The 14,453-nt window shown below is 38.0% G+C and overlaps 1 protein-coding gene across 13 annotated transcripts in view; it reads right to left on the bottom strand.

Annotated features, from left to right (window-relative positions):
* The window catches only part of LOC132400604 (uncharacterized), a 261,413-nt gene that overhangs the window by 182,458 nt on the left and 64,502 nt on the right, over positions 1-14,453 (bottom strand). For 2 of the 13 annotated variants that reach the window (XR_009514314.1, XR_009514316.1), the window contains one exon: positions 1,080-3,430. The exons of the other annotated variants lie outside the window; for them this stretch is intronic. The gene's annotated coding sequence lies outside the window, so the exon portion shown is untranslated. Of the gene's footprint in view, positions 1-1,079; positions 3,431-14,453 lie in introns of those variants that run through there. 13 annotated transcript variants of the gene reach the window in all.

Consider the following 14,453-nt stretch of genomic DNA (forward strand, 5'->3'; position numbering starts at 1 on the left):
ACCAATATACGCCGTGAAATTTGTTAACTTTATGGCAGTAGTACAATGCACGACATGATAATAGAGAGAAAAAAGAAAATTGTGAATGACAGCAAGTATATTTATTTATATCCATGAGTGAGTTCATTCAAAGTGTAGCTGAGCCCTTGGTGTATTTTAGATCTGGCTCTTCAGTCTACTGGAGGTGAACAATCCAGAGGACTCCGGTGCGTGCAATAGCATTAATCTGCAAACAATGCAAAACTAACATCACTTGAGCAAACTTCTTCCCCACTTGTATGATTTGCCCCCTTGACAAGCCTTGGAACAGATGTTGTCTGAGGGTTGGGGTCTGATCCAGCATTAGTTGAAAGGTCTGACCTAACCTGGCAGTCTATGGTATCAACTTTCATTAAGGCAAGCTCCCTTTTCCAGAGTGACTGATAACCCCTCTTTCCTTGTCCACCCCTGCCAGTCCCATTGTTACAGTCTATCTTATCCACAAAATTTTAATACCCACATTTTCCCCCTATCCCCACATCTTCTCCATGGATTATTTCTCTCCACTCTCTTTTTGTTGCCTCACACACTTTCTACCTTCTTCATTCACCACAGTGGTGTGGAACAAATGGCTTAGAGTTGCATTGCAATCCCACAATGCTTTTCACATCAGGCGTTGTGGCTCATTAACCTATGACAACATGCACTGAGGAATTTCTAGCCTTGGGAGCTACAGACAAGTGTTTGTAAACCCAGTGTAGGCCAGATATCACCAGTTTTAATGAGGGGCAATTATAAAAAAAACAGATTGTAGTAAGTTTTCTTGAGGTACTGAGAAAACATAAGAGGGTTCTTTAAATATTACATATCACAGACCACTACCTTAATGTGGTTCCTCTCTCAGTGTAAAACTTGGCATAAGTAAGTCAGCGGCTCTGAAATTCGGTAGAACATCCTGCATGAAATGTGTAGGTGTTCAGAAGGACCGGGGTGTCATTGTGCATAAATCTTGCAAAGTTAATGAGCAGATGCAGCAAGGAACTAGGAAGGCAAAACTCTGTAATCTGTTTATCATTGAATTTTATTGCACTGGGATTTAAATACAAGAACAGACATCACCTGATGGTGGATCTCTGGAATTCTGTCACCCTAGAAACTTGCATGGGATAGATCATCGGGCTTATGTAAAAAGGAAGTAGATACTTAGTTGAAAATCATCTAATTAAAGGACAGGGGAAGTGGTTCAAAAGTACGATGTGAAGCCTGGGGTAAAGCAATCACATTCATATCAAATGCTAGGCCAGGCTTGAGTGGCCAAGTGGCCAATTCCTACTTGCATTTTCTTAAATATTTCTTGTCGCTGTGGAAACAGGATGTAAAAGATGAATTACAAGTGTGGTTTTCCAACTCGAGGAAGGCTATAGCTGTGGTAGACAGAGTGCACCTAAACTTCACCAGGCTGATTCCTGTGATGATGGTAATCAGATGAGTTTTGTGCCCTCTCCTGTTTGGGACAATGAGACGATTCTTCATGAAATGTACAAAATTCTTCCTGGGACTGACAGGGTATATGAGGGTTGATGGTCCCCCCAACGAAATGTTTAGGATTATAGTCTCACAGTAAGGGTTTGGCCCGTTTGGTCCAAGGATGAGAAGAAATCCATCCTGCTGAAGATTAATGAGTCTTTGAAATTCTCTCAAGAGCACTGTGGCCAGAATGTGCCCCGTACATTCAGTCAGAGATCAGTAAACTTTTAGATATTAAGGAAATTGGCACAGAGAACAACTATGATCTGTTAAAATGGCAGACCAGTCATGAGGGGCTGAATGCCTTTCTCCTGCGAAACATTTCCTTTAAGTTGCTCCCAATAATTTCAACACTATATTGCAATTACTTTAAAAAATCACTGTACAATTTGCAACATTAGCATTTTAACAGAATTCAAATTATGTATTGAAATAAATATGAGGAACACATTAATCGGAAATCAGACTTGACACCCAAACTGATACAGTCGTTGTGCACAATGAGTGATAGCCTACTTGTGTTAGATAGACTGAGAATATAGATTAAACTGTAAATTGGTTGAAATATATTAAAATAATGCTTTAGCTTCTCATTAGCTCTGTATATTCTTGGAGCTTACATTAAAAATTCTGCTCTTTGTCAATGCCAAAATGACTAACCATTCATTAGACAGATTGTTCTTCTCTCCTCAAGTGAACAGGGTTGATTTCAACACCTCAGTAAACATTGGAGACCTATATGTTGGCTTAATAAAACATTACATATTCCACTATATTTTTCTATGTCTATTCAGTCAACTAAGACTCAATGTCTTAAACTCCAATGCTCTTGAATGGGAAAGCATACAAAAGGTAGTGGAGACAGCCCAATCCATTGCAGGTAAAGCCCTCCCTACCACTGAGCACATGATGGCAAGCAGCATCCGTCATCAAGAAGCCGCACCATCGGCCCATACACGCTTCTTGCTGTTGCCATCAGGAAGATGGTACAGGAGTCTTAGATCACACACCACCAGGTTCAGGAATAGCTATTACCCCTCAACCAGAGTGGATAACTTCACCCACCCAAACACTGAGGTCCCAACTGATTCCACAACCTATGGACCCAATTTCAAGGACTCTGCAACTCCTGTTCTCATTATTATTTATTACTTATTTATCTCTTATTGTTATTTTATTTCTGTATTTGCACAATTTGTTGTTTTTTTGCATGTTGGTTATTTGTCCATCTTTGTGTGTTGTTTTTTTCACTGATTCTATTGTTTTTATTTGCACTTATTATGAATGCCCACAAGAAAATAAATCTCAGGGTTGTATATGGTGACATATATGTACTTTGATAATAAGTTTACTTTGAACTTTCAATTACAACTGAATTGAGAGTAAACAAGTGTCTCACAGTGTAAAGCAATATATCACTTTTTTTTGAGAAAAGCAAATGCGTTTCTTTATCTTTATGTATGGCCTTCACAACAAGCTTTCAGTTCATATGTAGCTAGATTATATCACACTTGATATGGTCTCCTGTCCGGTTGAGGTGTCTAGGGTCAGGCCACCTCCTGCTCAAACTCCAAAGGGGACCTTTGGAAAGATGAAAGCAGGTAATGGCTTTGCTGCCTTTCATGGGCTATATCACAGCTGTCAGTCAGTCTCAGGTGGGCTCGGTTCTTTGACTTGTGCCAGAGAACTTGACTGATCTACTTCAAGATCCCATGAAGACAGGACAAATTGGGCCATAATAACAAACTATCTTCTTTTCTGAGAATGATCGGCTGCCAACTTGAAGTGTTGAAGCTGAACAGTTGTGGATGGATGAGGAAATTCAAAAATGGTTTGCATTGTGGACACAAACGATTCTGTGGATGCTGGAAATCCGAAGTAACACACACAAAATGCTGGAGGAACTCAGCAGATCAGGCAGCATCTATGGAGAGGAATAAAGATTATTGCACAAAAATAGCCCACAATAATGTTGACCCAAACCAATTAAAGCTATAATAGGAAGTTATAACCTGGAAAGGAAGCAGAGTGCATAAATTACATTACATTAGCGCCTGTTTCTATGTTGGTGCTTAGCAAAGTTATCAGTTAAACAGGCAAGAATTCATAGAAATAAACCAATTTGTATTTTGTGCCCACTGATGGGATTGATGAATTTTTGACAAATGCTTGCCAATTCTAAAGCTGACAGAGATAAGAAAATTTGTCTTGCAGAACTTGTACAATGTGACAACATTCTGAACATAATTACATTTAAATTGGAGGATAACTAACCAGTGTGGAAACCAATGGACTGGTTTAAGCAAAGAGGCAAAAATTTTCGGGAGGCTGAAGTAGTTGGAATTTTCCGTACCCAGTAAAGTTGTATACTCTGCTGTCTATTCATTTAGTTAGCTGATTCTAGTGTGCTTTGTGGTCTTTTCTTCTCCACAGTGTTTTTGTAGCTTCCTATCATTACATTTTTCAATTGTGATATACTCAAATAATTAAAATCAATTAAGAACAAGAAAATCCTAGGACAGACCCCAGAGGTACACCACTTTCATGTCTGGTCCAAGCAAAATCCATTGCAACCTCTTTCAAATCTAACAGCCAAGTTTTTATCAATACCATGTGCCTTAATTTTCCTAATGAATCATCTATCTGATTCTATCTGATGAGCTGAAGTTCACATTGAGAGATGAGGAATATATATTTGATTCTATCATATGAATGCAGATTTACTGATCATTTCATGTTCACTTCAGTTTACTGATATGAAATTAGCAGAATTGAAATTTCGATTCAGCTGTTGTTTTTTGATCAACTGGGCGACAAGCTATAATGTGGGATCCATCCACATTGCTTAAGAATTTGCAAAGTAATCCATTAAGAAATCTGCAGATTTTTGAATTGACATGTTTAAAAGCACTTCAATGGACAGTAAGATTGAATGACAATTTAAATGTAAAGGTTTATGGTACATACTTATAATATTTATAATTATAACATATATTTATTAGATAGATAGGTTTGCTTAAAATTGAAGCTGGAGCTTTTTTGTTTGATAAGGAATCAAATTCTTCCTGTCTGAGATATTCCCAATGTAGATAATACTCTCACCGAGAGTTCACTTGATTCCAGTTTAATTTCACCAACTGAATGTTGGAATCATTTTAGTCCTACTTACTAGTATTATAGTTTATAACCAAAATGCCACTCGACATTATCATTGTATTGAAATATCAATCCTTTTAATTATTCCCCTGCTTTAAAGTTATTTTCCTTATTTCCACTGAGTATTCAAAGAGTCAAAGTACATTTATTTTCAAAGTATGTATTCAGAATACAACTCTGAAGTTCATCCTCCCACAGGCAGCCAAGAAAGATAGAAACACCATGGAACTCATTTAAAGAATAACTTCAAACATCTAATGCGTATGAAAAAGAGCAAATTGCGCAAAAGGCAAAAAGCGAGCAAACAACATATAGATTATCAACATCAAACCAGGAGTCCATGAGTATTCAGTGTAGTTTAATTCTGCGCTGCGCCGGTAACTGACTGCATCCACAGAGCAAGTCTTCAATGAAGCGCCCCAGTCCACATCAAACTGCTCAAAATCAGCAAAAAACAGAATAACTAGAATCCAGATCACGTACAACATGTACCTCAAAGTCACCCAAAATTAATCCACAGCCACAAGCCTCGTCAATCAGTTCTTGCAATGTGAATCCCTAGAGTTCTACACTTTCCTCCAGCAGCAGCTAGCGAGAGGGAGAGAAAGATCGGTCAAACGTGGGCAAACGGCATCGAGCAACCACCTCCACTCTCTTCTTCATCAATTTCAGCCTTGCTTGATGCCTCAATTGTAGAGAAGCAATGGAGTTGATTATGGGCTGGCACTCTGTCTCCAGGCTTACAGGCTCTCAGGCCACACATTCTGCTCCCAACCTCCCCATTCTCCCTTGGACTCAAAAAAGTGCCAGTCACTCCATCAGCCCAAAATGTTAATCGGAGGTTCCAATCGCACACAGCTTTGTACAGGAATCGTATCTGAAAGAGGAAGGAGTAAAAAAAGCAGTTTTGCAAACCGTCTGCAGTAATTCGCCACTGGTCGCGATGTTTGCTAGCACCATCTTAACCAATAATATGCGTATCTTATTTTACTTAAATTGAGGCAATGCAATACGTGATGTGGAGAACATCTAACATCAAATCACCCAACTTAATCCAGATGGAAAAGGCAAGCACAATGTAAAGACAGAGAGTTTCCTACTATTGGAACTCCGGATCTTTCCTATTGTGTTTCAAAAATCCAAAAGTACTGTAAAGCTGACTGCCCAAATAATGTTCCAGCATATAGTTAGTATGAGACCTGATCAATACCAGGTAGAGGGCAGGATAGGAAAGAAGACAACTAGAAGAATGACATTGTATTGGTTCAATAATATGTTGGGCCTATGTTTCTGTGGTTTACTGTTCAGTTTTTGACAATGCTGTCTCATTCTGTCATAATTTCGTCATGAATTTAGAACCTCGCATTAACTGAAGTTGTGATGATCACCTGTTTCCATCAACTTTCTTGTGTTCAACTTCCTGTTGTTACGTTAGTGTACAAAACAAAAATTTCATTAACTGACATAGTGAGACAGCTGACCAGTGATTAATTCCAGACATGTTTTAATATTCCTTTTCAATATTCTCAGGAAGACAAGGTATTGAAATTTGCCCCTTTTACACAAAATGCTGAACTGTCAAATATGTCACCGCCTGTAGCAAAGAAAATCCTACCAGCTGAGATTCTGAGGATACATTGTGATTTTTATTTTTGTAAGTTTATAGTTCTCAAATTTGCACAACTTTCAAGGTGATATTTTTAAAATATCATTCTAAACAAAGCTTGAATATACATACTCAAGAGGATGGTTCACAAAGCTCCAGTCACAATCAAGATCATCTCTGATATAGAGTCAAAAAGTCGAAGGATGAAATAGCGGGTGGGTCCACGACACATGGCGAAGAAGGTGTCCTGGAGGTGCGGGAGATACAAGGAAAGAGAGGCCAGGTATCTCCTCATCGCAGAGATGGTGGCTCTCACAGCCCAGTGGGAGCAGCAGTGGGAGGCACTACCTCCTCCCATAGATGCTGTCTGGCCTGCTGAGTTCTGCCAGCATTTTGTGTTTTTATTTTTTTATTTATTTCCAGCATCTGCAGATTCACTCGTGTCATCTCTGATATCTTCCTTGCATTGATCTCTACTCACATCTCGTTTTATTCCTTTTAACACTCTTTACTCTATGTCTGCTGATTGAAGAGAAACATTCTCCCAATTTGCTTGCAAGTGAACATTCTACAACCCAGCTCTGTTGCATTTGACTCTACATAATATTTCTGCCACAATTGTTAGTCTGCTGAACTGCATGCTCAGCTCCAGCTTTGAAGCCCTACTCCACAATAAAGTAATTCTCCCTCTGATAGCAGCCTTACATTTCATGCCACAATGCATTCTTATAAATCCAAGAAATGTTGAGCTGAATTGAAATAGCAGAAAATTGACTCACTGACTTATTTTCAGATGTAACCGTCAAGACCACTTGAAAAGCCAAGGCAACCCCAGCTTTTTCTACTGTAATATGTTGTCTTAACCCTCTCTCTGCTGTTCTTGGATTCACTTCCAACCATAAGAAAAAGGAACTTGTGCAAATCACTACAATAAAGAGTCCTTACTTTGCCCCTTCCCTGGGATCAATAGGTCAGCCACCCAGTGCATTTTCCCTACTGCCTAAACTCTCATCTTTCACTTGTTTCTGTCCTCATGTAGTCTCCCTCTAGAGTCATTGAAAAGTACAGCTCAAAAAACAGCCCCTTCGGCCCATCCAGTCCATGCTGAACCATTTAAACTGCCTGTTCCTATTGAACATAGCCCTCCATAGCTCTGCCATCCATGCACCCATCCAAACTTTTCTTAAACGTTGAAATCGAGCTTGCATGCACCATATACCCTGGCAGTTAGTTCCACACTCTCATGAACCTCTGAGTGAAGAAGTTTCCCCTTAAGCTTTTCACATTTCACCCTTAGGCCATGACCTCTGGTTGTGGTTCCACCCAAACTTAGTGGAAGTATCCTGCTTGCATTTACTCTATCTATACCCCTCATAATTGTGTACACCTCTGTCAACTCTACTCCCAATCTTCTATGTTCTAAGAATAATGTCCTAACCTATTTAATCTTCCCTTATAACTCCGGATCTCCGGACCCATCAACATCCCTGTAAAATTTCTCTGAACTCAATTTTATTTCCATCTTTCCTGCAGGGAGGTGACCAAAACTTCACACAATACTTCAGATTAGGCCTCACTAATGTCTTATACAACTTCAGCATAACATTCCTCTGAACCCATTTCATCCATGAGGTGCACCCTTTGATTTCTTGAACCGTACTGACCCCACCCAATTTTTATTTTGGATCCATGTCAATTGATGTAATAAAATCACTCTGCTCAGGCACTGAATTCTTCCTCAGGTGTGTCATGATCACTGTCTTCTTAAAGAAAATGAACTTCAGGTGCCAACAGACAAGTGCCTTTCTTTCTTCAGTTTCTAATCTTCTTCAGCATTTTAATGCCCAACCACTTCCTAAATACCCACTTTTCCCAGAACGTGAATTCTGAATTAATGCTAACCCTTATGATAAAACCAAAATGGTTATCAATATAACAGAGACAACGTTTGTGACTAACGTACCATCTCCCTTCCAACGAGTGAGATCTGAATGTAACCCTGAAATGTAATCCCTGTGGAGGGATGAAAGCGAGGTTTACCGATTTAAAAAAAGAGAGAATTTGAAAAAAAACGCTATGCGAGGGCGGGGCAGCCTGAAGACAGGACGGACATGGAGAGAAATGCAGCATTGATTTGAAGCTGAAGACATCAACTGTTAAAAGCGGAATTAGTAGTGAGTATCTTTACCCTACTAACTTGAAACCTTCAGTGTGAAACCTGAGAGACAATAGTGATAAAAGATTTATTGAAGCTACAGCTATAACGAGAAAATATCGGCAGAGGACAGTGTTCAAGATCCCTACCGTGTAGTCAGCAATTAGTTCTTCAAAATCATACCACGGGATTTGGTCTAGTTTTTGTACAAGTTTGTGAATTGACTTACTGTGGATGATAAACTATTTCATTCCAATGAACCCAGAAACAATTAAACCCAATGAAACCCAGAAACAATGAACCCAAGGTGACGAACCAGCGCGGGAACGAAATGTGTAATGATGCAGCAGATTCAATACGGTTGGATGTATAAGTCAATTCCATTCGAAGTATCCAAATTTGATTCTCTTCATGAACTGCTTATTTTTGCAAAGACTTTGATAAGTTACTAAATGAGATTTACTTTGTTTAAGAGTTGTTATGTTGGAGAATTGTTGTGAAAGGTGTTAAACTGTGTATATATAATTTTTGAATTTGAATTTAAACTTGTAGATATACTGCCTGGAACTAAAATTGAAGTTAATTGTAATACTTAAGAATACTAACTAACTGGGGATAAGTAAAAAGGGAAGTTAAGTCTGTAAACTTTTAAATAGGGAATAACACTAGATCTAATTAGTTAGAGAAATTGGAGTAACAAAGGTTATTGTAAAGAATATCACTGATTCTAAATACAGGTAAACAGGAATTTGGCTTTTGTTGATTTGGAACCTAAACAGAATGTTTGACTTTTGAATCGTTCTTGCTCGTTAAATATTTTGTACAAATTGTTCTTTTCTTATAAACAAAACTTACTTCCAGAAGTGTGTGTTTCTATTCACTGCCTCCTTTCAATACCAGGATTCTTCTGATGGTCTTCTCGCACCTAGTGTGATGTGATTTTCTCAGAAGACTGCCATGACCAGACACATAAGACCAGTGATACACAGGTGTTACATGAGCATCCTGACTCCTTTCTTATATCTACAGCTGTATCGGGGAATGAGTTGCAATGCGTTTTCTTCCCACTTCCACACTTTCTGCTTTGGTGTTTCCTCATCTCCATCTACAGTAGCTTTTTAAATTTTTCCTAAGTTCCATCCTTTAGCCATATCTTCTTAAAATACCTCACTGCAGTTATGTTGACAGCAGACCCACCATCTCTAATATAATTAAGTTTATCCTTTCCTGTTCAGCAATTTAGTCACCACAGCAAACAGTTCTCCAGCCACTGACTCCATACCTCTCCCTGGACAAATCAACAACTAGGTCAGACTCTCTTTGCAACTTTGTTATGAAATTGAGCACAAGATGATATGTCCACATCATTTCTATCACTGTTTGTATCTACTATTAATATCACCAAGATCAGAAGATTTGATTGCCAGAATCAGCAACATTTTGGACATTGTAATAATCATGAAGAAGCATGAGGAAGATCTGGTATTGGTATTTGGAATCAATTATGATTTGGGATATTGGTAGTCAGCAGTTTAATAGATGAGTGAGGAATATCATAAACTGTTCTTTGTAATCTGGAGTTATGCTGAGGCCTAAATGAAAGGAACCTGACTTAATGGAAATACCCAGTGCTGGCCTGTAAATTGCACATGGAGGTTTCCTTGTGTTATACTGAAGCAACCTTCGCAGGCACTGTGGAACCTCACTGCTGGGTGAGTGGCCTGGAAACCTCACTGCATTGCACATTTCCAGGAGTAATGGTACCTGTTCTTGTGCAGATAACTGCACAGTCACTGGGTCTTCAGACGTTAGCATGACATGCTGAAGGATCATTTAAAAATTGTAGCCTTCGTGCTCATACTGCAATTCTCCCATTTTGCATAATTTTCTATTCTCCATTGAAATACAAGCTGTAGTAAAGTTTGATGCCAGGTGATATGATTTAATGGATTTTTTGCAATCATAAATCTTCTAGGAAACTACAGTACGGTGCAAAACTCTTAGGCACATATACATCGCTGGAGTGCCTAGGGTTTTAGCACAGTACTGTAGTAATTTACTGTATCGCACTGTACTGCCGTCCCAAAAAAAAACTCATTTCATGACGTGAGCGAAGATAAACCTGATTCCGACATGGGTCTTAACTGTGGACTAAGAGTGGGAAGGGGGCAGGGAGAGGGGAATTATGGTTGGGGAAAGGGGAGAGAGCTGGAATTACCAGAGGGATATTCTGTAGTGATCATTAAACCAATTGTTTGGAACCACATGGCCCTGCCTTGTGTCTCAGGACTGGGAGTATCTGCACCCGCGAAACCCCCTGCCCCTGGCACTCCTTCTCGGTCACCTGTCCCACAACTCTCCTGCAGCACCCTACCCCCAACATCCTTTGCTCCCAGCAGATTTATAAACTCCTTCCCTGATCCATATTGACAAATATTGTATTGTGCAAGTCTTTGGGGTGGGGGTGGGGTGGGGTGTGTGTGCTTGTATACACACACACCTAAGACTTTTGCACAGTACTATAGCATCTTATAAAATAATGCAGTTTGATCTAGTCTAATTGGGAATACTGATAAGTTGCATTACTGTTGAAATAAACGGTATTTTAAAATGGAATCATTAGCTACTAATACAGAAAGCAAAGCTAATATATGTAGAATTAATTTTAGCTCTGTAATAATCCCTGAGGTTTCTTAATTAAATGCCTTGCTCATGCATTTTTTTTTTGGAATTCAGCACCAAATGATTGCTATTTCATTAATGCTTCCAGGAAGCCTGATGATTTGTAAAACAGCTTCATCCAGTTCCAAGCCCTTTTTTAATTACAAGTAGGGTTAATCCACACACTATGGAAATTGTAATCAAAAGAAATTAATAGGGCATATCAGCAAACAGTGGGAAAGCAGTGCAATGGGGTCTCTGTACTTTAGTGGAGAGAGCTGTGTTTTTTCTATACATCATGGAATCTCTGACCATTTTCTGCCCAGGGAATTACATTTCAATGTTTAAACTTTTTAAAGCAAAATGCACTCAGTACCCATTTTATTAGATACCTCCTGAACCTAAAAAGTGGCCACTGAATGCACATTCAGAAAATTGTACAGAGACAAAGTTCGATAAAACACCAATAAACCCGTCAATGCAATTATTTCCCAAGCATCGAAGACATGCGATTTGCTGGCCTAGCTTGGTAATTCAATAATTTGGACTGTTTTTGCCCTTGAGTGTTTGGAAAATATGGTCTACTTCAGACCTCTGCTCTGGTATGAAGACAGAAACAGGAAGAAAGTATAGCTTTATAGTTATTCCCCCCCCCCCCGCCTTTTTTTCTCTCTCTTTCTGCCCATCACTCTGCCTGTTCTCCATCTCCCTCTGGTGCTCTCCTCCCCCTTTCTTTCTCCCTACGCCTCCCATCCCATGATCCTTTCCCTTCTCCAGCTCTGTATCCCTTTTGCCAAACACATTTCCAGCTCTCAGCTTCATCCCACCCCCTCCGGTCTTCTCCTATCATTTCACATTTCCCCTTCCCCCTCCTACTTTCAAATCTCTTACTATCTTTCCTTTCAGTTAGTCCTGATGAAGGGTCTCGGCCCGAAACGTCGACAATGCTTCTCCCTATAGATGCAGCCTGGCCTGCTGCGTTCCACCAGTATTTTGTGTGTGTTGCGTAGTTTTAAAGTTCAGCTTTTGAACAAATGCTGAAAAAAGCTGATTTCACTAGAGTTAAAACTTTAAGTATAGGAATGGTTATCAAATTAACTCAAATCATGCAAAAACAAACAAAGAAAGAACTCAGAGCAGAGTTTTGTGGGGAGAGAAATACATCTGGGGGTGAGGTGACTGTCTTTTCTTTCTTTTCTTTTTCAATCTTTTTATTGAATTTCATATATTAAAAAAAACATATCATAATATTGAATAGGTTATAAGTGCACTAGACTTGAAGTTGAATTAGTAATAAGATAACAATATCTTATTAAAATATCAGCAAAAAAATAATACATTAATCAATCAAACCTATATTAATTATACATGAAAAAGAGTAAGAATAATCATCAAAAAAAATATAAGAAAAATATATATTGAAAAAAAATTAAACCTAAACTAAACTAACATGGGCAGTAATAACAGTTTATATGTATATGATAGTGTCTAAAACTCCGGAACTCCATACCAGAACAAGAATAAAAAGAGAAAAGGTCTGGAAGAGGCCAAATTAATTCATATGAAAGTGTCAAATGAATGGTCCCCAAGTTTCTTCAAATTTAATTGATGAGTCAAAAATAGTGCTTCTAATTTTTTCTAAGCTCAAATAAGAAATAGTTTGAGAGAACCACTGAAACGTGGTAGGAGGATTTACTTCTTTCCAATTTTGTAATATAGACCTTCTGGCCATTAATGTTACAAAAGCAATCATTCGTCTAATTGAAGGGGAAAACTGATTACCATCCTCATTTGGTATACCAAAAATTGCAGTAATAAAATGAGGTTGTAAATCAATATTCCAAATTGAGGAAATGGTAGCAAATATGTCCTTCCAATAGTTATGTAAAGTGGGACATGACCAAAACATGTGGTTCAATGAGGCCACATCTAAATGACATCTGTCACATTGAGGGTTAATATGAGAATAGAATCGAGCAAGCTTATCTTTAGACATATGGGCTCTATGTACAATTTTAAATTGTATTAAAGCATGTTTAGCACATATAGAAGAAGAATTAACCATCTGTAACATTTTTTCCCATTTTTCTGTTGATATATTATATTGAAGTTCTTTTTCCCATTCTTGTTTAATTCTACCTGATATTTCTGGTTGTATCTTCATAATCATATTATAAATAAGAGCCACTAATCCCTTCTGACAAGGATTCAGGGTAAAAATCATATCTGAAAAATCTATCAAAGTTGAATTGGGGAAGGATGGTAGGTGACTGTCTATTGTATTGTAATAATACACAGTAACTGTGGTTAAAGGTAAAGTACTTTGCACGATGATCATGTGCTCTGTTATTTTCTCCCATGCAAAAAGTTCTTTTCTGTGGCCTACCAGCAATGTTATCTAATGTGCCAGAGTCTGAAATTATAATTTCATTTGTGCTCTCCCTCCCAATAAGTTATAAATGATGTGTCCCAAAACATACTTAAATGATCTGATCTTTCCTTGCTAGCTGAGGTAAGCTGTATGTAGAAACTAGTCTTTTAGTCAAAATATCTGTATTTTGTGGGAACTTGAAAAGGGCTCCTTTCAGAACATTGACTGCATTTGAAATTGTGATTGATATGATTAGAAATTATATAAATGCAGATATTTTGAGGGTGTTTTGCCCTTGTATTCATTTTTTAACTTTCTTATTTATGTTGTATTGATATGTTAAGTGCAGGTAAATTACAGTGAATTTTCAACTTAATATATTGTGAGTCTGTTGAGAAGGAGGAATTTATTCCCCTCCATAAAATAAGATCTTCCATAGTTTTAGTTGTTATTCAATGAGCCATATCTTTGTTTTTTTTTAGCTGCCTGGAAGCTTTGAACCTTTGAGAGATGAATATAATTTTCTCAATGACCCATTTCAAGTAGTTTGTGATTTCTGTAGGGGGACTTTAAAATGGTTGCTGATTTCTTTTTCATGATCATGGTCTGCATCTTTTAACACCACAGCATACCTTGAGAAAAACATTTTTCAAATTTATCAACTGTTTAATTAAATTCTACTGCTTTGATTAAAAATTAATTGCTCCATTATTAATTTCATATTGTGTTCATGTTGCCTGTGTTCAACATCTTAACAGTAAAACCATTTAACAAAAGCAAATTTCATAATGATTTTAAAAAAACTCCAAATATTATTTTAAAACTTAGCGCATTTAATTTCCTACCTATGGTGTGTAAATGTGTACTTCAGAAATACATTGTTGTTGCTTGGATGGCATGCAAATGAACTCAACATACATAACTAGCACAGAGCCTGGTAGTTGTTAAGACAACAATGCACGTTTATTTGGTCTCAAAGTAATTTACAGAGAAATAAC

The sequence above is a fragment of the Hypanus sabinus genome, chromosome 10 (genome assembly GCF_030144855.1).
Source record: "Hypanus sabinus isolate sHypSab1 chromosome 10, sHypSab1.hap1, whole genome shotgun sequence".
Taxonomy (NCBI): Eukaryota; Metazoa; Chordata; class Chondrichthyes; order Myliobatiformes; family Dasyatidae; genus Hypanus; species Hypanus sabinus.